The sequence below is a fragment of the Poecilia latipinna genome, unplaced genomic scaffold, assembly GCF_001443285.1.
Source record: "Poecilia latipinna isolate Pla-1442-1.1 unplaced genomic scaffold, P_latipinna-1.0 Scaffold848, whole genome shotgun sequence".
Lineage (NCBI taxonomy): Eukaryota > Metazoa > Chordata > Actinopteri > Cyprinodontiformes > Poeciliidae > Poecilia > Poecilia latipinna.
In genome coordinates this window covers 40453-64288 of record NW_015113464.1, presented here as the reverse complement: position 1 = coordinate 64288, position 23836 = coordinate 40453, and the positions used below count along the sequence as shown (strand labels likewise).

The 23836-nt window shown below is 36.8% G+C and overlaps 1 long non-coding RNA gene across 1 annotated transcript; it reads right to left on the bottom strand.

Annotated features, from left to right (window-relative positions):
* Positions 1 to 1117: 1117 nt before the first annotated feature.
* Positions 1118 to 23526, bottom strand: LOC106956843 (uncharacterized). Its single transcript, XR_001426837.1, has 4 exons — positions 23439 to 23526; positions 21840 to 21912; positions 21701 to 21732; positions 1118 to 3399 (listed from the first exon to the last, which is right to left on the bottom strand). It is a non-coding gene; the product is annotated as an uncharacterized LOC106956843 (long non-coding RNA).
* Between the last annotated feature and the right edge of the window lie 310 nt (positions 23527 to 23836).

Genomic DNA, 23836 nt, shown 5'->3' with positions numbered 1-23836 from the left:
GTGCTCAATTAACCAAAAGATTTTAGGCTTTCACACATCAATTATATTTATGCTGATGATAAATTCCACACAGGTGGACTTTATTAATTAGGAGCAGAACAGAATATGTTCTGTGTAGGAGTGTAGTGTGAGAACATGTAAATAAAACGCCAAAGGCTATGATTTTTTTTTTTTTTTGCAAGGCACCGTCTCTTACTTCATGCATTAGATATATAGTATACAAATATTACCACATACAGTCCAATATTCCCTGCTGTCCACACGCAACTCTGTGTTGTCACACACTGATTCACTGACAAAGTCATGCATGAGGGTGAGACCCAGAACACCCACAGCATCAAAGCTGCAGGCCAAATGTGTTTAGTGACTCCTTTTACTCATGCCTTTCTGCCTGATATGGCGGCTAATGTGATATAATTAAGATTGCATTGCTCAGGCACATTTTAACAGCTGACTCAGAACTAGAGGGCAGAAGAGTCTCTTTGCAACATGCACAGAGAATATGTGCATGTTGCTGAGAAGAGCAAGGTGAAAATAGATGCAGAACAACTCAAATATGCTGATGGTGTGTAAGTCAGGTAGAAAAGTAATATGCAAGAGCCTGAGGGCCTGTTTTATACAGAAAATATAAAATGTCAGATTTTGATCTATGTGAAGCCCTCTCCTTTATTTAAAAAAAGAACAGGTAAAAAAAAAAAAAAAAACATTTGTAAGAAACTGCTAGCTGGTTCACAAAAATCCTTGAAGAAATCCAAATTGAAACATTAAATTCTTAATATTTAGAATCTTACCTACAGAAACATCTGTGACATTTTCCGGTTTAAATTAAGATTATTCAACAAACAACTAAACTTATTCAAAGTCTATTAAAATTAAAGAAATACCGGTTAGGTGTGCTTCTTAACTTTCTTCCTGACTTTAACAGTACTGCTAAATTCTATAGTAAAATATATTTACATGTAAATAATATAGTATGTTAAAAGCACTGACCAGACAGTTTTCTCAACATTAGTTTTATTAAAATAAAAAAAAAAAACAAAACAAATAGAAACAAATCTGAATCTACCTCCAAATTGTTATCCTATGTGAAGTTTTAGGCACCCAAGAGAATCAACCCGTTTGTGAAACTTTTATTCACACTCTTTCTGAATTTTACAGCATCTGATTTATGTTGATAATCACATTCAGTCCATGATGGCTGATGTATTCAAAGTTTCTTTGTTTGACCACTTTCTCTTTTCATTGCAATATCTTTATGAACACTGTGTTAAAATAACACACACTCTACTATTTACCATCAATCACATTCACTTTCTTCATATCTTTGTGCATCCAAGTATCCATCTCTGCAGCCTTCCCTCCCTCTTCACCTGCATCTGTCATGCCACATGGGCCCATTATCATTTCAAAGGGGGGCAGTTGGCTCCTCCTCAGAGCAGCCCTTCCCTGACACAACACATGGATATTAAATCAGCCGCTACACGAACAGTCAACAAGGAGCTTGTTTATCATGAAAGATGCAACTGAAAAGGACACATCCAGAGCATCCATGGGGCCAGCCTCACGCAGCATGTGCCAGTGCCAGTGAGAGATCAAAAGTTCTACAAAAAGTCAGACAAGTCCTTAAGATCCAGAAAGTAAGAGCCAAAAGCTGTCGAATCTCAAAATACAAGTCGGATTAAAGGTTTATGAAGAGGACAGTCTTTTAATATGGACAATCCCTTACATTATTACCAACCCAGGGTTTTATATTCAAGAGAATCTGAAAGACGACAAGCAAGTGGATGATTACAGTGCAGATACAGACGATTGTAATGACTGTCAGAAGACTCAATCATTGGTGAAAAACTAAGCAACACCATCTTCAGAGTGTTTTCTAACAAACCCAAAGAACCATGGATGTGCCTTGGTTATGTTATGAGGAAACTGTGCTAAAAATTGAGATTTTATTGTTGGCTAGTTTGTGTTAAAAGCTGGTTTGGACTAAAATTTGTTGCCAGAAAGGTGAAAACATGGACATGGATTCAAACTGAAAACTGAACTAAAACTGTAAATAATATTCCTGGACATAATTACATGTGGCATTAAAAAATAAGAATAGAGCAGGGTGTTCGTGTCATCATGGTACAGGCAGTCAATAGACTGGAGGCTACACTTTTGTAAGTCTGCCCCTGGTGGACGGCAGAGTCACTGCACTAAGAATAGTACTTCCCTACTGACTGAACAGGTCAAAATTGACAGAGTTGGCATTTTAGTATCTTTTCTTTTGTTTATTTTTATTTTTTTGTTTGTTTGTCAAGGAATTAAAATGAATTCTTACAACCTTAGTGTTTTAAGAACATAAAACAAAGGCATTCAAAACAGTCAAATGTATAATACTACCCACGTTTTCGTGGAAACAATGCAACCTTGTTATGTCAGTTTTTGTATTTGATTTGGTGTTTTTCTGTTTACTTATTTTCATTTCACAGACAGTTTGTGTACTGTGATCACTCGCTGCTGTGAGGTCCTGTTTTTAAAATGAGCTAAAGCAAACCCACTTTGCACTTTGTGGTTTTTCCTTTCAATTAACATTCCACAGGCTTTTTGTTTTATATGCCGTTGCACTGCCAGCACTGCTCTTAAACATTTAAATGGTTTGGATTTGCTGCACACGCACTGCCATCTGCACTGCCTCATCTTGGTCCCAGCAAGAGAGTTAAAAACTGGGGTTATGAATCAGTTGCTGCAAAACATGTGCATACATCAAGACATGAATAAATAGCAAAGCACATTTACACACATCAAAACATATGCAAACATTTTCTGATGCCCCAAAGGGAAGGAACTCACCTTCTATTTTTGCTGTCCGATTTAAAGTGGAGTAAGTTTTCAGAGATGCTAAAGCTTACAATTTATTGCAACCCACTCCTCAAAGATTTACATCTCTTAAGTGGCTAGTGGTGCCTGAAAAGAGAGTTCTACCAGAGGGAAAAAGAAACGCTGTAGAGGTTGTGTATGAAAGGAATGGATAAACCCGGAATCAGATGTCTCACCCCTCAGTCTGTCATCTGAACACATAGAGGGTAGCTTTTACCGCATATATATATACCAAAAGTGACCCATTTCCATCTTGTATTTGCCTGCGCCTCTTTCCCTGCAAATGATGTTGTTGATCTTGACAGCATGTGTACGGCTGACATATGCAGCGAGGCCCTCAGGTTCCCATTACGACCTTGTCACTTCCCACATCTTTGTTGTCCCCCGCAGCATGCAGTTTGTGAGCGTCTACATGTTCAAAAAAATGCCTTGATTTCTTTGCTTGTGCAGCTGGGAATACCGTGTCTCTCTCCTGGTTTTTGGAAACTCTAAACAACATGCTTAGGGATGTCGTCTGCATGGGTTGACAACTGGCAGAATCTGAAAAACAAAAGTTTTTTTTTTTATTGTTTTTGACTGTTATTTTTCTGATGGCTTCACAGCTTGTGGGGATGTGTGTGTGTATGGGTTGTGAGGACCAACTGCTCCTTATGGGGCCCAAAGCTTTGCCACTTAAGAGGTGCCGTTTCTTGGGTTACAAGTTAGGATAATGTTATGAATGTAGAAGGTTAGATTTAGGATATGTGTCAGTGTTAGGCTATAAACACGAATGTAAAATGAATGGAAGTCAATGCAAAGTCCCCGTGAAGATAGAAAGACTCTTATGTGTGTGTGTGGGAGAGGGTCTACTTTTGTCATGCAAAGATTTGCTCACACATATGCAAGGACACTTCTGACCAGCAATGGGTCGGTGAATAAACAAGATTGGGATCTTTGCATGTCACCCTGAGTGACAGCTGCAAAGGACACACTGGCAGCATTTGCAAGGGAATGACATTTAACAGAGTCTGTGAAGGATGACCATTAACTTTGCACTCTTACGCATACACCTTTCAGTAGGCAGTTTTTCTTCTCTGCTATTACTTTTGTTTTTTTTCACCAAACGTACCTCAGTAATTTCTAATAATTTACCTAATCAATTTTATTTTCAACTCAAATTCAGTTGAAGTTGTTTTAATCATTCCATATTCCAAAAGCACTGGGTCTCATAAACTTGCATTTTGCTCATGGCGATGATCTTTTCTTTTTTTGAGCAAAGTTAATATGAGCACGTTAATTCTGTTTTTCATGGTTTTCACTGTGGATTAAGTTACTGAAGTGCATACAAAAGTTGTTCTGCTCCATTACTAATTTTCAGCAGGTTGCAGAGGAAGTGGGGAAACGTTGTAGTGAATAAAAGTGACTATTTTTCTGCCAAAGGTTTTTTTTACTATGATTTTAGGCCCCTTCACTGTCAGCCACCACCAGGTGCATGCTGGGATTTGAAGATTGAACCAAAAATAAATATGCAGTGCAATTTACATGCTCTATTAAAATGTTTTCACAATTTGCCTTTTCAAATAAGAACAAACTAAATTTGAATGAAATTGATATATTAAAATATAATCTGATCAAACTGGACTCCATTTGTTTGGATTTGTTTACAAGATTTTATTGCTGCCTGGCATGACATTTCTCTTGCTTTACAAACAGGCTGATTCAAATTAAATTAAATCGAAAGGAAGAAAGAATAACTCTGAGGTCCCAGACTAAGGATGGCAGATAAAGGCTGACAAAGACAGACAGCAGACAAACAGTCTTAGAGGGACACAGACGAATAGAGAGCTGTGATAAAAACACCTTAGAGCAGGCAGGGTATATCTATTCCACATGTCACACTGACATAGTTCCAGCCAATGAGAAACCATCACATTCTAATTGTCGGTTAGGCAGCCTGTCAGTCATGTGGAAATGCTGCCTGAACCTCATTTGCATAATTTCGAGGAATGAAACCTGCCAGGCGGCTCTGGAAGACTCAATGGTTAAGGCATAGGCTGTGCTTCTGTTTTCACATTTGACTTCCATGAACAGACATTTCTCTTCTATCCCAATCACTCTGCAATATTCCCCTCTTCTCATGTCTGCATGGACCATTTGCATTTGCTCTATGCATGAGTAGATGTGCGTCTGTGTGTCTATGTCAGGGAGTTTTAAAGACAAGCACCCCACTGACATCTGGCTGGTGATAGCAAGAGGACCAATAACAAAGCTGTCAGAGTTAAATGCAGTTTTTTTTCAGTCCATTGTTAGACTTGATAAACGGTAAAACATACATGCAGCCTTGTGTTCCTAATCTAGGCTGTGTAACATGATGAGAGACAGATGATGGGAGGAAACAGGAAGTGAGAAACCAAGAGAACAAATTGATTCTGTTGTTGCCTGCATGTCTATAGTTCATGCCTTGTTGAGTGTGACTTTTCCTTTCATAAGTCATCACCCGGCCAGCACGTGTCTCCAAATGCAAATTTGGCTGATGCTGATCTTTTGATGTGACAAAAATCATCTAGCTATAATTTCCTACCGCTTGTTTTTTTTAATTTGTGAAACCCAGACTGTTAAAGGACCGTCTCCCTGATGGGAATTTAGACATCCAACAGTGACCCACTGCAAAGGACAAGAGCTGTTTACACCCATTTCAGATTTGGTTTTCAAATGAGTTTTTACAACCTCTGTGCCTTTTCTTAGAGAAGAGGAAGATAAACTGGAATTTGAATTTTATGTTGGGGGGGGGGGGAAGAATGCAGACTGTAATTGTGACTCATTTTATTTATATACTTAACATTTTGATAAAAATATTAAGTAAGACATTCCTTTCAGCAGACTCTGAAAACGTGCAGAAAAATACATGATTTCACACCGAGCCATCATGATACACACATTAGTAACAAGTCCATAAAAGTCAGATAATAAATACATGACTCACAAGAAATCATTATTTGTATTTGTTTTTTTGTTCAGTTAATATCTTGTCTGAAACAGAAACCTGTCAGTGGTGTTATCTGATGGTTCCTTAGCCTGGAGCTAACTGTTAGTCTGAAAGAGGTCAAGACAGAAGCAAACTTCTGAGACCCTAAAGAACTCCAATATGCAAAACGTCATGACAGTTTATGCAGAAACCTTTGAACCTTTAATCTTGCACTGGATAGAAATTTAATTATTCAAATGGGAAATGATGTTGAGCAGATCAGATGATGATCTTGTCTGGGCCTGGGACAAGATAATCTCAGATAGGCCCCCATCCACAGAATAAAATTATTCAATATTTTCTCCTTAAGGACAGAGTTGGTACAACATTCTGTCACCTCCTCTTTTTCCCTTTTCCTTCTTATTCTCCCCTCTTCTTCAAACTGCCTCATGATAGTATTCAAGTATTTTTCAGTTTTCCTCAAGAGTTATGGAATGATATTTCTGCTGTTAATAGCTAAAAAGATATATCAAATACACAATTAGATACATAATCTGGATTTAAAATACTCTATGGTTCTATTAAAAGTTGTTTACCGCTGGTAAAGTAAATAATTTTAACAATTCAATTAAACGTCACTCATTTCTGAACTCCAGTCAAGAGTCACCATTTTTTGGGAATTATTCATCACTTACTGAAGTGATCTTTGACAGATTAAAATTTAACATGTAAGTATTTCATGCTGAGCCCTGTCCTTTTCTCACAGTATATGTTGCCATCTTCTAAAAATGTTCTTGTAGTTTTTGTTTCTGCTCTTGAATGCTCAGACACTGGGAAGTTTAAAAAGTCTCCTGAAATTGGTTTTCATTTGCAGAGCATTTGAGTCTGACGTACTGATACAACCCTGTTGTGTTAGTCTGATTTCTTGTTTTAAACAAGAAATCAAAACCATTTTTTAAAATTCTGTTTGTTAGTTATAATCATCTTATGTCTTTTTTAAAAACCTTGTTTCATTCCTTTTGTGCCTTGATTTATTTCACCTCGACATAAAACACTTTGGTCCATCTCCCATGGTTTTATATGTGCTTTAGGAATGTGTTGAAATTGATACAGATCTTTAATAAAAATTAATGAGAAATATGGGGAAAGAAGAAACCGAAAATATTTTTAAGGGGAAAAAATACATTTACACAGCACTGTGCTTTTGTTGGTGAGAGATAAACCAAATATATTTACTCAAGTACTGCACGTTCCTTTGAAGTGTTTATCCTTACGTTTCCAAGTGCCGATTCCTAAAATCAGCACTTGTGGGTAAAGCTGCCGCCCTGCTGAGGGAGAACTCCAACAGGCCATGTTTTGATGATCTCTATAAAGAGATTTGCAGCCATCCTGAGGGAGAAATGTACTGCGGTGAGGAGCTGTAGGAGTTGATCTGACACACCTAAAGGTGGAAAAAGCTCAACTCTGTAGGCATGCTTCTAACTAAAATACACACGGTTAAATGTGTTACTTCACCTTGTAGCTTATTAGTTGAAGTTTCAGGAGTGATACTTTTTAAACACACTAGTTTGAAATCTCCTGCTCTGATGTGCTCACCTTTCCTGGGATCATGTTCTTTACTGAAACCATTTAAATGACCTGGGGCTGTGCTAATGTTAGCACAGTGACTCATGTGCAGCCTCTGCATGTTAATGAGCCAAGTTGTAAATGATGCACATAAAACAATTATTGATATATTATTTGTTAACATTAGTATCAAAGAGTTAAAATGACTCAGACCCTTTTGAAGCCTTCTAGGGGTCATTAGATTTTTAAAGTTTTCAATAAAAACCTAAAAAGCCATTACTCTTCGTAACAGAATAGAGACAGACTCTTAATGGTAATAAACTCTTGATGCTTCATCACCCAGTGGTTCAAACTACCAAACTACTTAAAATCTGGTTTTAAAAGTTTTAAGACCAACTTTTAAAATGAAGCTAAAAATGTCACAATACAGTTTTGTAAAGGACTCAAATGCAGAGACTATAGCCTATTATGTTTATTGTAAAAAGATCCTCACTTCACTATTAAGTTTATTACCGGTTATTATAACTGCCAGTGCAAATCATTGTCTCTGGTGTTCAGCTCTTCAGCTGTGGCTGGTGTTAAAGATTCTACATAGCAAATCCATCATCATTATCCGTAACCCATAACATACCACCAATAAGAAGTGTTATTCATAAACCTTGCTAGGATTTAACTTAGTGCAGGAAAAGCACCAAATCTGATGAGAAGAGTTTACCAGCAAGTTGAATAAAGACTGAGAAGGTATCCAAACTCATCTATGGTGTGAACGTGAATGTCCACGAGGAAGACAGACCCCAGACAGCAGCTTTATTCACTCATCCATGATGTGAATGATGTCAAATGACATGTAGCAAAAGGTGGTCAGTAAAGCAGAAGCAGAGACAGACAGGGAGCAGGCTGAACATTTACCAACAGCAAAACATGCAAGCTATGTTTCTGTCTTTTTTGTAATTCTTCTGCTTAAAGATAATTTGAGCTACTTTTATCTTATGTATAAACATAAGATAATTTGGCAGCAGTACCCCAGAAATAACTCGTAATGCATTTTTAAAGAACTGATAAAAAGGCTGTGATGAAAAAGAATATTCAACATGTGAAAAAATTACCAGCAATTACTACAAACCAGGAATCCAAATAGAGAGGGAGACATCCGATCAGATTTTGTTAAAAATGAAGCAGCCTAACTTAACAACTCCACCCTTGTATTGTTTTTATCAGATTAGAAGGTACATTCGTTCAGTAATAACTGTTACAAAAGCAATTAAATAACCCATTCCAAAAGTTTGCCAAAATATTCATTTAACACAAAAGAGCCAAAGTGACATGTTGTTGGTACATTTGGTGAACTGCATCTTCATATGAGAATGCATGGTGGAAAACTACTGTTTAAGAAATAAAAAAAATAAACAGATGAAAGTGTGAGATCAAACAGCCATTACAGGGCAACAACTTCTCAAATGTAAGAGCGACAGGAAGCTGATAATAGATGTCCCAGGGGAGCGCGCATCTCAAACTAGGAGAGGAATCGCTTTGTCTTATAGATCACAGTCGGAAGCAATCTCATACACAGCCGTGAAATAATAGCCTTGTTGAAAACATCGCATTTTTCTTTTATCCACAGTAACTCTGCATCCCTATTCTCTAAATCAGTAAGATTAAAATGGGCCGTCATGTGTGTTGTGTGTCTTTTACATGATGCCTTTAGGGTTGATCAGTTGAACACGGCCTTCCATCAAAGTGGAAAATTACTACAGAATCACTGATGTGCCTTCATTATTGCCTCATTTATGCTTTAGTTTCTATCCCTTTTCTCTAGATTTTGCCTCGAGCCAATTTCATCTTTAATGATTCACAAGTGTCATAAACAATCGCTCTCTTCTCATGAAAACAGGAAGAAAAGATTCTCTTCATCTCCTCACTTCGCTTTGTTTCAAAATCAGAATTGTGGGCACAAACAAGGTATTTGACTTTGGTTTCAGTACTCAGTGTACAGACATTAATTATGAATAAACCTTAGAAGATCTAAGGTAAAGCATGAAAGGAAGACTCCGCAAATGTACGTACAGCTGTTTTTTTTTTTTAATAAAGAAAAACGAAGAAAGGCAGGTCGTTGTTGTGAAATAGTGTGATTCTAGTATCATCCATGTGATTTTTTTTAAATATAATAAATAAAAATGAAAAAAAATCTCAAATTATTCAAGTGAGGCTGCACTACACCAGCCTCAATCGCTCTCAACTTCTTCACGTCTGACATTTTGGTGTATTTTTGTCTGTTTTTGTTTACAAATGACCAACATGCTCATCTGTAGGTCACTCAACCTCTAGACCGGCTTTGTTTGATCAACAAAAAGCTATGCATGGCTATTTTATGTTTTTGCAAATCGTGAACATAAAAATAGTACAATAGTGTATAAAATACGGTTCCCCATCTCTTGAGTTGCAGCTGATAAAACCACAGACAGCACACCAACATAAGGTATGAAAAGATGAGTGTCATCAGTGAGTCCTGTACTGATCACAAAAACTACCACACCTGGGATGAGATGAGTTCAAACACCTAAATGAAGCTGCTCTTATTCCTTCTCATATTTTTTGATTACGCTCTTGTTTTGAAAAAGTTTGGACTTGGTTGTTAGTCCAATAGTCAGCAATGCTATGCAACCTAATTTCTTACTCCCTAACAAACCATGACCAAAGTGCTACACTCTGTCAGGCATGTGTTTCCTGATGAGGACAGGCCGAGTTACTGATAAACTGAGTCACATCTATCAACCATAATGTCTTTTTCAGAGCTGATGGACACAGCCATAAAACTTTATTTAAATGCTAATATCAGGCAGATTAGCATTCACAGGTGTAATGTATTCTCCACTGCGTGACTCTGTTCACAGCAGGAACATTTCACACCAAAAAGATTCACTCTACAGCTGTGATCTGGTGTTATAAAAAGAAAAAATTAAATCTGTATGAGAACGTCTTACTGCCTCATTGAAGAGGTCAAATAAGGTCAGATTCAGTTAAATATAATTGCAGGAGTTCGTTGTCTCGGCTGGGTTATGGTGTATATTTGAATTATTATCCACATAAATGCCCCAGGATCTCTGTAACATTATTTGAATGATAAAATCTAAACTTTGCCTTTAAAAAAACTGTTCTATGTTTGAAATCAGTGTATAATAATGTTATAAAAATTATTAATATTTTTCTCCTGTTTGAACTAACACATAGAAAAACATAAGTCTGCAGCAATACTGAAAATATTTTGGAACATTTGTTTGGAATATAAAGTAAGAATATAAAAAAATGATCTCCACTTTGAACTTGTTTAAGTTGTACCCTCATTTTGGGAGATTTGAAGTTGTTTCCAGGCAAAATGAGACAAAGTCCCTTCAGGGAGATCTGGGTCTACTCCAAAAATGTGAGCAGAAAACCTCCACAGGTAGCTGCCTGGAAGGCAACTTTATCAGATGCTCAAACGACCTCAAATTACTCCTTTTGATACGAAGGAGCAGCATCTCTACTGCCGGCTCCCTCATCACTAAAACGTAGTCCAGCCACTTTTTAGAGGAAGATTGGCTGTTTGGGTCTGAGATTATTCTTTTCCTTATCATCTGTATCTCAAGACTACAGGCTTGATAAATTGGGAGCGTAGCTTTTAGGCTCAGGTCTTCCTTCACCATGGCAGACAAGAACACAGAGTGTGCTGAGAATGTAAGCAAACATTTTACTTCAGTCAGATTTACCAGGTTGTGCTTTAGGAGATGTGGAAACATCTCCTACAACTTCTCCAGATGTGGAAACACTGAACTAGACAAGCGAACCTCCATGACTTCTCACCAGCTATGTGAGGGTGAAAATCTGACCCAGGATGAGATCAACTCGGCTCCCCGAATCGCAAGTCTTCCCCCTCTTTCACAACCCACTTTCCTGTCAGACAGCTGTGAAATAAAGAAATTAATTAAATTAAGCAAAACACTATGGACCCACAAATGTACAAAGGATGAAGGAAAAAGAGCAATGGCTCAGGCAGAATTATACCAGTTGCCTTTTAGCTGCTACACATTTTTAAAAGGTACAGATCTGTAATGAAAATCTCCAGTTCTGCTTATTGGATTGATATTTGCTGACTCTGGAAGTCAGTTGAGTTATGGTATTGCATATGCCTTGTCTGGCTGTTTGAGCATATGTTAAAATGTTATAATCCCAAACCGTACTGCCCATTCTACTCTCACATTTGACTTTAACTGGTATTTTACTCCACAAAACTGCTGCTCATGGTATATTTTATTAATTTTTGAATCAACCTCCAGTAAACTTGAAATGCTTGTGAGTGAAAATCCCAGTAGATCAGCAGTTTCAGAAACACTCATTTTGGAAATACACACCAACAGCCATGCAACATTTCAATGAAATGTGCTTGGGTTGAACTTTACCAAGTCTAGATGCCCAATTGCATTGACTTGCTGCAACGACATTGATGAAAAGTGGTTGGTGGGTTTTCCTCTCCTTATTGCAAGATGACTGTACCCATTTTGGTTGACATCATTATCCAGAAGGAGAAAGCAATCACTGAACTTGACGATTTGGACAACAATAAATAGAAAATTATATTTTTGTATATTATCAAGTTTCAAGCCACCAGCAGAATCTGATTAGGCATCACCATTAAAAGAGGAAAATTCTCATTCTTCTAGATTCTTGTAAAACTCCATTTATTCCTTTGTGGCATTTTCAGAGGCACAAAATGGGCCTATAGTGCCTTTAGTGGACTTAAAAAAAACAAATGACAGTTGAAGAACAAAAGCTAATTTGATTCATGAGTAGATTTAATGGAAGATACAGCGAAGCATGAGATCATCTTTAATGTACCTCCAGTGACTCTTCTCCATACGTTCTTCCCAGCTGTCACCAGCAGAGAGCAGAGAAGGGAGCATGGTGTACTTTGCGAGCTGAAACATAAAATAAGGATAGGGACAAAAGAAAAAAGCATAGCAGCTTTTGGAGAAAAAAACTCTACCCACTGACTTTCAATGCGTGCATAGGTTTCAAATAAATGTATCTAAAGAGCAAGCTTACAATTAGCACCAAGCTTTTTTTCCCCACAGCCATATATGTTCAATTTCTTTTTTCAAAAGCAAAACATTAGATGAAATGTTCTTTATTTAGTGATGGATGGCACTTTTAGTAAATAAAGTCATGGAATTTACATGCATTAGACCTGGTTTTCAGTGTTTATAAAAATGTGAAGTTCACCTTGATATGCACAGTGTTAACCCTCTTAGTGGTGCTACTGCAGATGTCAATACCTACATTCCTCTTTATTTCCATTCTTGCGAATAAAGCCAATCAGCATTAAGGAAATTAAATGCAGCTCCTGGATTGGCTACTTTGCAAATGCCAGCCAATGACATGTGAAGTTGCATTGTGCCAAATTATTCCAGCTTCCAAATGTATTTTCTTCCAAAATATTGTATGTGCTATGGAAAGTAAAAAAAAAAAAAAAAAAGGTTTATAGGTGGATTATCCCCCAAAAAACATTAGTTACTTTCCACAGGAAATTCTGTAAATAGGCGAATCCATTAGTACTCAACTGCAACAGAGATCCAGTATTAATTAAACAATGACAGAAGTTAGGGATGCAATTCTACACTACATCATTAAAATTCAATGGAAGAGCTTTATCTGCATAAATGTTATCCGATTATAACTAACTCCAAAGTGTTTTTGTAAAATTCAACTATTTTGTTCAGCACCATTCACTTTCCTAGGTGCTGATTGGCTGTACCTCTAAGAGCAAATTGATATGAAGAATATGAATGTTTGCTATAAACTGAAGGCAGAAATATATTCACAAATTATAGAATTATAGTTCAATATTTTTCCTGTTTACTGCAAATTGTTGCAAATTTCACCAACATGATTCCAAATCGTGCAGCTCTGTCAGATGCTATGATATTTCACATAACATACGAAACAAAACTCAAATTCACAAAGGCACAATTATTTGTTTTGCATGACAAATGTCCCTTCTCTTTATGTGTAGCTGCCAAACTACAAAGATCTAGGAAGGATTGAAAGATGTCATATTTACATTTCGCTATTTTAAGCAGAAACTGTTTCTTTTCTCCTTTCCAAAGCTTTTAATAGATATTTTTATTTGAATAACGGTAATATTAGTCTCTCTTGCGTCGGTGTTGGTTAAATTTCTGGCAGGAATCATGCAAAAATAATCAAAGGAAGTGGGATACTTGTTATTTTGAAGTAGCTGAAAAGCATTCATCTGCATTTTTTACTTGAACGTTTTTTTTTTTTAGAATGTTTGAAGAGCTGTGCTTGCGGAGATGATTCCTAATTCAAGCTCTATTCAACTGGCGTCTCATTATGCTGCCACAATTACACAATATTGTGCTTGGCTTCGTGTGTCTGGGGGGATATTGCTTTTCACACCTTCACTGAGATACGCTTTCACAATCAGGAAGACAAAAGCATCCAATAAAGCAAAAGAAACATGAAATCTGATATAGAGGGCAAGAGATGGTCCTAAATTGGGACACACTTGATATTTCAGCGGGGGTGTTTCATCTCTGGGAGCAGAGGGTGTCTTTGAATCCCACAGTATCCAGAAAGACAATGGATCAGAGGTGGTGAGGCTGCATTGAAGGGAAGAGCAGTGGGGGGTATCCTTCCTCAACCTTTATCTAAAGAATACCGGTATGGGAAGATAAAAATGACAATGATAACAAGACAGGAGGAAGGAAGGAAAAACAATGAAAAAAGGTAGATCTATAGTATTGCGTGTTTTATATGTGTACAGTAATGCTGTGTCTGCATTATTTAAAGTCTTTCATTAACATGAGGCTGAAACAGACTTGATCAATACTCAGAGCAGGACACAAAGCTCTTCATGGGGCTATTACTGCTCCCTCTGCAGACATCAAGATCATGATTAGAAATAATTGCAGAGGGGGGTTTAACTCATCTGGAGATAAAACACCGCTGCTCAGGTCAAGGATCAGGTATCTAGTATTGATGCATCCTGAAAAAAAAAAAGTTTTTAAAAAAGATGATCAATTATGTTCTGTGATGTCCATGGGTGTTAAATGTACAAGCAAAGCTGGTTATTTTAACTAAGCATTGAAGGGAATTAAAGTCTTGTACCAGTAGATCTGGATTATAACAGCCAGAAATTAAAAGTAAGAAAACCAGCTAATATTTATTTTTAGATTCAACAACTTTAATCTAAGAAAAATCAAATAACCATATATGGCATCAATTTTTAAGAGATTGGACCCAAAGCAGCAGTTACAATTATCACTGATTAGGAATAACACACACATTTTGTTAATGTTTTTGCCTTTTTTTTAGTTTGAAATATTCAACACTTTTCACTGTGGAAATAAGTAAACTGGTAATTTAAACACTGAATGAACTACACAAAAATCTGATGAAAAATGTGTAAATGTGTAAAGTTCCACTCTGCTTCCTATTTAATCTGGTGCCTCCGATACCAGGACATCCAAACAAGTCAGCGTGTTTAGGTAAAAGCAAAATCATGTATCGTTTTCCTTTCACTGCCCAATTAAGTGGTACTTTGCTTTGGCTTATGACATGAAACATCAATAAAACAGTGGGAACTTTTGCTTGTTTATTTACAGAGACACTGATATTCCTATTGTAAAAACTAAAAGGACTTGAGAATTCCATATTTTAGTTATGCCTCAACAAAACAACATGATGGTTGCATCACATACAGAGAAACATATTTCCTCAAACAAATGTCCTCCCAATAGTGGTTGGAAAAGTCCTCTCTGCAAAAAAAAGCTTCGTACTCATCCATTTCCTGAGATTACCAGTTAATTTATAAAGTGCTTGTTCTACTCCGAGCAGCCAGCTGACTCATGGAGGTCAACCTAACATCTGTTCGACCTTTCCAGAAATATGTTGTGTCCTGTTCTACCCAAAAGAGATTTGGACTGCATCGAACAAATGCCTTTTGCCAGAGACAGAAAATATGTCCCTCTGGCCCTTTTACCAGGCTTGTAAAATGCTTTAAGCTTTCTGAAGCAATGGACATAAAAATCTGAAAGTGAATAAAGAAAGGGTAAAGAAGGACACCAAGCATCCTCTTTAAAAGGGAAAAGAAGTAAAAATGAGGGACAGCAAAGAAGGACAAAAGCTTTCCGAGATTTAAAGAGAGTTGAGAAGTTGTGAAAAGAGGTAAGACTCTTGGAAGCACGATGAGAAAAACAAGGGCAAAAGTAACAATTCATCAGTTGAAAATGAAATGTTCGGAAGAAGGACAAAAGACACGAAAAACAAAGATATGGATGAAAGATGGATGATACAGGTTAAAGTTATGAAGTAAATATAAAATAAAGGAGACGCAGACAAAGGAGGTTAATATTTGCAGTGAAAAAGTGCAAACGGAAAAACGGTGGGAGAACGAACACGGGACTGGAGAGCAGATGGACTGAAGCCAACGGCACATGCAGTGTTAAATGGAACAAGAGGGGCCAACTTCTGGCTCCTGGAGGATTTTCTTCAGATCATGAAGCATGAAATCACAAAGATGCAAATGCACCAATGTTTAAAACCATGAAGATTGCAGCAAAAATCCTGCTCAGTTTCACTAACATACATTAATCCTCCTCCATTTGATCCTTATCTTTTAAAAAAAAAAAAACTTTTTAAGATCGCACAGGCTGACATGACTAAAACATCAATCATACTGATTAGCTCGTCTTGTACAATCTGAGGAGTTTATAATTTTCTTCAAAGATCAGTTGAAGCCCGTCTATGCCTGCTTCTGATAAATAATATATCCCTTTGCTGCTGATTGATTTTCTGCTTTGCTCTTTGATTGCATCTATCCATAGATGTTTTCATCCATGTCTTGCTCACATCTGGGCTAAAATTCTCAGCATTTTCTTAGATGGACAAAAAAGTTGTAGCTCCCACCCAGATCAAGTGCCGTGCCATTCCTGCTCCGTTGCTACTTCTATACAAGCAACATTTCTGCTCACTATAAGATATTATTGTTTTCACAAGATATGGGTTTGCAAAAGATGCTGGTTGAATTTAAGTGAACCTTTTGTTGAAATTGAATCCTATAGTAGAGTTACTATCCATGCTTTGTTGCGGTCCATCACATTAAACCCAAATAGTTTGTGGTGAAGATATTTTATACCGTGAAAAGGTACAAGAGATATGAATACTTTTGCAAGGCACTTTCTTGCTAACAGAGACCTTGAGGAATTGATTCCTTCCTTTTCACCGGTTGTCAAAATTTACTAAATGTATGAAGACCTTCAACTTTTGGGAGTTGAGATTTTTGACGGTTTTATCAAAAAGTCGTCACTCTGGTTCATGTCACATTTCTTGCACTGCGACTTTGCACCGCATATTCAGAGAGCACCTAGAGGGAGCATAATTGTATCTAATTTACTGACATTAATTTAAGCAGGTGTTTGTTCCACCTTTAGAAGCCTGACAACTCAAACAATCTCTAAGGTGCAGGTTAAGCCTCCTTGGGAAAAAACTGTCAGCTTAATAGCCCCTGTCTTGCGCTGATAAGTGCCAAGGTGTCTCCCAGTCTTTGAAAGTAGGTGGATAAAGCTTCTAAAACCTTTGTGTAAAGGCCCTGCGAAAACATAGTTCAATGTCTTTATATTTTTCTCTTTGAAGTGAATTGACATTCAGCCCTGGAGTTTGTCTGGAACCTCTCAAACTCCTCCATTGCATTATTTTAAGTTGGAGCAGCCCTCTTGTCCTTGAAAATCTCGAGCAGGTTGTCTAACCCCTGTGTTCCGTCGCCGAGAGAGAGGCTGATCGAGGCAGACATGTCAGCATAAGCCAAAGAGTCTGTCAAACTCTATATTTGCAACAAAACATGCTAGTTGATGCGGACGACTCTCAGTAGAACTGCAGGACATTGAAGAAAGTAGGGCCAAGTGACGGTCATGTGACTTGAATACAAGAGCAATATGTCTGTGGTGATGACAGTCAATTTTGTCTGACAGTCAAGGAGCTTGGAGAGAGTGCACTCTACCAAAGGCAGCGGGAAAAGCTGATGCTATCAGCAAGGGGGGTACTTATCTGTTTTCACGGACGTACTGTACCACATAATGCACATCCTAAATGTAATTCCACCAAACTACAGCCTCTCATCCTTGCATCCATTCCTGGACCTCTTCCCCACCAGAAATCACCATCTGCAAGCTAAAGCAGCCAAAGGTGGGTTTTATTTGAGACATGCAGGCACAGAGTCAAGTCCTGAACTTTGAATTTCAAGTCATGAGTCATTTGACCAAATATGTTCAGATTGGCAAACATAACTCAAGGAATTTATCATTGATGAAACTACAAAAGATAAAAATAGTTCTGACACCATACTAAGAACCTAGTGTGACAATAGGAGGATATTTGTTTGTCTTTGTTGCTCCACCTCTCATGTCAAAATATTGTCCATTTTGTACAAAATATTTTCTGTGGGACTATTTTCACTTTAAAATGACACTGTACATACTTTCATGCTTAATGCCTAAATTATGTTATGTTATTTTAAAATGTACATTTTAAAATAGAAATGTTCTACAACATAATTCTATAATTTACAGTCCGGTCAAATGGGACTAAAACCCCAGGATGATTCAGGTTAAAAAAAAAAAAAGAACGCATTTCACAACATTTTTGCTATACTTCATACAGAAACAAATAGGGATACGCCAAAATCAGTCAGGCTTTTTAAATATTGGCCAGAAAACTGCAGTCAGTGCACTCCTACTTTCTTTTACCAACATCAGCAACAACAGTTACTCCTCCTGCTACTTGGAGGAGACGAAGCTGCTTCCATTAAAGCAAAATTTGAAATGTTTAACCCTCCAGCAGTCACAAGACATGGGAACATTTGGACTCCATCCTGCAGGTTCTGAGTTTTTTACTCCGGCAAGGTTACATTGACTCGGTTGGCGCTTTTCCAAGGTTTTTTTTCTGTATCCCAGACTGATGGGATTTTTCTAAAACTGTCACTGGGAGGTTATCGTACAGCAATAAAAGATTAATTTATAAGCTGATTATATGCAAATACATGTATATAGAGGGGTGGGGAATCTTCGTTTTGCACCAATTCTTTTCAACAAACACACCAGCCAGGCAGACATTTTGGAAAAACAATTCCCAAACTGTCTTTCATTGTCTGAGATGTTTGTCCTACATAAAGTACTGAATTGCCGGTACCAAATACAGACTGGGGCCAGGCAGAATTGTTTTGAGGTAGAACTTAAGTTAACAGCTGGAGACATTTCTTGTTTTTGGTGTTTCTGAATTGGCTTAAGTTATTTCTCCTGCAGCAGATATTCTTTCATACATATTATAATTACCAATAGATTTTTTTTTTGCCTGAAACTTTTGTGGAAAAAAAAAAAAAAAAAACTGACAATGAGACCATGTTCAGAGGAGCCTGACAATTACACTTTGTTACTGCTGCCTGCCTGTATACTAAATGTGTGGCACAGATAAAACATAAAAGGAAAAAAAAAAAAAAAAAAACAAAGTATTCGGGTTTTATTCCCACATGGAAGCTGAAAGGATCCCATGGTCCCTATGCGTTTCTTAAAAATGATATTGATTTTTTTCTCCCTTTTTCTGCAGTAATTCCCCAGAGTATGGCAGTTCCTTTTTATCCCTTTGGAGTCTCCTTTGATACGAACAGGCCACTGCGGCCTCTGTATTCCACCTGAAAGGGACGTGCTCTGATGATCAGAGTTTATCTGTCCCCATCTTGTGAAGATATACTTTTGAAATATCAGCTGCAGGTATTTGCAAAACTCCTCCAAGGTTTTCTTTGTATATTGCTAAGAAAATATTGAAATTTACTTATTGTTGATCTTGCTTGTGCTTTGTTGACTTGATAGCTCCCACTGGCTAGTTTTCTTCTGACTGTACTGTGGCACATTATGCAGTTGCAATGAGAGGTTTAAATACACTCATCATAATTTTTAATGATAGAGCAATTGTAAATCTGAACAGCTTTTTTTTTTCAGGGTGGAGTGACTATGACAAACAATTTTAATGAATTTGAAAACAAAACAGATGAACAAATGTACAAACTGCAAAAGTGGGGTCTTGCAGTTTAATGGCAATAGCTGGCAGTTCCTTACCACATGTCAAAAAGTCCTTGGGCAACACACACTGGCTCTGACCTACTCTGCTCAGTATGAATTAGATGGGCATATGTGACTTGAAGTGTAATCACACTTTAAATGGCCATCAAGCTAATAATAGCTTTTTAAAAGCAAACTATTTATGATTTTAAATCTATATAATTAAATACAGCACTGTTGCCTTGCATCAAGAAGGTCATGGGTTAACAAATAAAGGGTTTGGTTTTGAACCCAGCACATGAGATTTGAATGTACTGGAAATTTGCATGTTCTCCCAAAGTCCAAAAACATGACTTACGGTGAGTGATCTTGTCCTTAAAATTGAAAATTGTCCTTAGCTAGTAGTGTGTGTGTGAGTGCATGTTTGTTTCCCTGTGATGGACTGACGATCTGTCCAGCCTGGGCCACTTGAGATGAGCCACATCCCCCCAACGCGCCCCGAGGCCATACAAGGAGAAGAAGGTATAGAGAATGGATATATGGATCAATAAATTCAATAATTAATTTTAAAAAACAATTTTTAAGATATGATAAGAGTTAAGATAGAAGGCCATCATTGTTGTAAAAAGGCTAAAAAAAATAAGAGCTCCACATCACCCATTAGAGTTTGCACTGGTAAATCTTTGCACAAAATCAGTTTCAGATTTTCCCCTGTCAGATTAATGAGGGGACAAAGCTTCTGATCAGCATTATAGGTTCTTTGTATCCATCTCTGCAGACATCTACTAGTTTTAATTGGCGATCTCACAATAAGATCATATCTAGAGGCTCAGCTGGCTCTGGCTTCCACCAACATCTTTGACATCAGATCTTTCATTCCGTTTCAAGCTAACAACTGAAATGTCCTGGGAGTTCAACTCTGTTTATGGCAATGTCTGGACTCCAGACCAAAGGTTACCTGCCCTTAGCCACCTGAGCCCTTGAGCTTCAGATATTTTGAACATGATAGAAGTATAAAATCACACACATGAACATGAAATGCAAAAGACATATTTTGTACTATATTAACATGCTCGAAAAGGAGTAGGATACTTTGATCTCATTATGCATCATACACTAAAAATGGGGTTTACCACTATTCTTTAGACAAGTAAACAAAATATAGGAAATAATAGTTCTTGAAAAGATCCTATATACATTTAAAAAATACAGAACCAACTATGTAAATCAGATCTAAATGTTGATATGTTCTTAATAATTCAAATGAATCAAGGTTGTCCCTGCTTCTCTGATTAGAGATGATTCTTCACGCAACTATGATGGATGCAACGGCCATCACTTCATTGATTTTTTTATCTTTGCCAGAAGCATTTTTTGACCTTTATGAAGACTGGATTTGTGTATCTGAAGAAAAAGAATCAAAAGAAAGACAGGTAGCTCGTTTGGTGTTAGGGATTCTCACAATTTTTATCAAATTTATTCAGAATATTGCTCAACTCAGTTTAATGTAAATGACTAATTTCATATCAAAACTTATGAAATTGATACATTGGAATTATGAGAAAAGATATCTTCTTTTTTTTAAAAAAATACACTGTCCTATTGCAATGTATTTTGTTTAATCTTAATGTAACTCCATTTAAGAAGACAAAAATCTACATGCGTTTCATCAGATATGATAATAGGCTTTTTTGTTTTTTCAAAATCTCTTTTTCTCACTGTTTATTCAATGTCACATGCCGTTTTTATTTTAATTATGTAAAGCACTTTGAAATGCCTTGCTGCTGAAATGTGCTATACAAATAAAATTTGATTGATTGATTCAAAATTTCTTGTGAAAAGCCAGATGTAAAATAACAAAAAAAAAAAAAAAAATGACGAATTCCATAATTGGGATAATCTGGAATTTTGTGCAGTTTCCTTCCAAGCTCCCAGGGTTCCGTCTGTCTAGTATGCAGTTTGATTTCTCCATCTAAATTATCCATATACGTGAGTGTCTGTGTTGCAATAGTAACCTAGTTTTCAGCCAAACAACCCTATATATGATTATACATGTGTAGAAGATGGCTGTTTGCCCTGACAATTACAGACTTTATTGCGTCTTCCGATATAAGACAAGATGTAAATGAACCGTTTATTTTTCCTTTAGTGGTGAGGAAACATCCAAATTAAATATGCAAATACTTAAAAAGATCAGGTGGAGAAGATCACAGTGTGTTACAGCACTTACCTTACACAGTTGCAGCTGTGGAAATATGGCTTCTGTTGTGGAATTTAGAGATGAAAATCAGGCAAATGAATTGCTGTGGAGTTACCCCACTTGTAGCTGCAGAGTATCACCAGCAGGGAGCAGAGCACAACTTTCTTACCATCCTTCTTGTTTCCAAAGCCAACATAAGGGCAGTTGTGAAGGTTTGTTTCAGAGGAAACAGAAGAAAATGCCTTGAGAAAGGGAGATATGAACAGATATAAAATTAAAAAGTACTATACCTTACTCCCACTTTATATATCTAAAACAGAATTAATATGCTGTGTATTGCTAAGATTCTATACTGGAAATAAGTATGAGACATCAAGAGTCATTTTAAGGTTGTCATGAATAAACATGAGCATCAAGATAACTCCTGGGCATAATGAAAATGTCATTCTACTCCCCGAAACTTTTCTGCTTTTTTTCCTGATCATCATGCATGAGCACTCAAGTTATATTAATCAACCCAATGTATAGCTCACTCATAGAAAACATCAGTGGGTGCATGAAATCTTACTAGTCCTCTTCTCTGTCTTAACTTAGATAACATTATTGTAATAATGCCAATAGTTACCAGCCACTGTAAATTTCTCAAATGGGTGTTGTGTTAGGATGATCAAATGGCTATTTGATCTCTCAGTCTTTCCATTTTGCCTGGGTCACTTTGAGGAGCTCATTCAAAGCTGAAGTTTGTCCCTTAAATTTGAAGCCACTTGTCACCATCAGCTATAGAATTAAAATAGGTACAGCTAAGCTCCAATTTTTTTAGACCATAAAGACGTTTAGGTTCAAAGTAACCTCAATCACCTGTGGAGGGAGTTAAAGATTTGCATTATGGCAATGAGGCCCTCAAACCTCAAATGTTATCAGTTATCAAAAGTTTACCATTCATTACTGAGGAGGGTGTAAATCATTTTAAGTCATTTTTGAAATAAAATGCAAATGAAACAGATAAATTGTCTTTTCTCCCTCAAAATCAGTACTTCTTTTACATTGTTTTATCATCATCACAGCTAACTGTCATTTCTTATCAAAAAGTTATTGGTTGACTCGAAAATAATTTGAAATCTAAATCTGCAAGAGGAAATTATGATTTGAGATTTGATTTCACATTAAATATTTATCAACAGCTCAAGTGAGTTAAAAATACAGCAGTGAAATCTGTTATAAGTTGGTTTGGTGGCTTTAAAATAAGGCTCGATTAGTGTAATGCTATAAATTACCCAATTTCATTGCTTATATAAAGAATTATATAAATAATAATTTGTAAGAAAGAACCCCAGATTGCATAGGGCCACAAAAAGAACTTGATTTGGGCCCCCAACTCCAGTTCACAGTAGTTATTAAATAAACAGCAGCACATAAACTGTTGAGATGTTGTTTATCTGATTTATTAATTTGTTCTGGCAGTCGTCCCTGGAGTAAATATTCCTTGATGGAGACTAAGTAAGCAGCAAAATGGATGCAACCAGTTGAAGACTTTTCAACGTCTTTATGGCTTCACATAAAACGGTATTAATTTACTGTTTGTTTTTTCTTTTGTTTTTTTTGAAAGCTGGTATTTTAATTCTATTTTTGGATTAAATAATATCAAGATTAACAACTAATAAACGTACCAAGTGTTAGTTTTTAAAGTGACCTCAGTCTGTCATGTTTTGTGGGTTTGAGTTAAGTTAAGTCAAAACACATATTTAATTAAAATACTAGCAAAACTTACCAAGGGCAAGCAGGATATTAAGCTGAAGGGAAACAGGAAGTGTCAGGAAAGGAGTCAGTGAAGGACAATTAAACGAGAAGACTGCAGGTGAGTCAATCAGGAGATGGGAGACACCTGTACAGGACACAAAGAGCAGCAGGCTGAAGGGAGCAGAGGAAGGAAGAGCGATGAACAGAGATGAACCTAAGGATTTCATAATCTAACAGAAACATTAAACTGAAAGAAAAACTTTAATCTTAGGGCAGCAAATTCATTTGTACAATGTTATAATAAACAGATAAAACAAAAGTATGAACAATGCATCAAAATAAACAACATAGAAATGATCGAAACAGAAATTCAAATAGCACCCAAAGTTCAAACTCAAGCAGATCGTAACACTCACTGGGTTTGTTTAC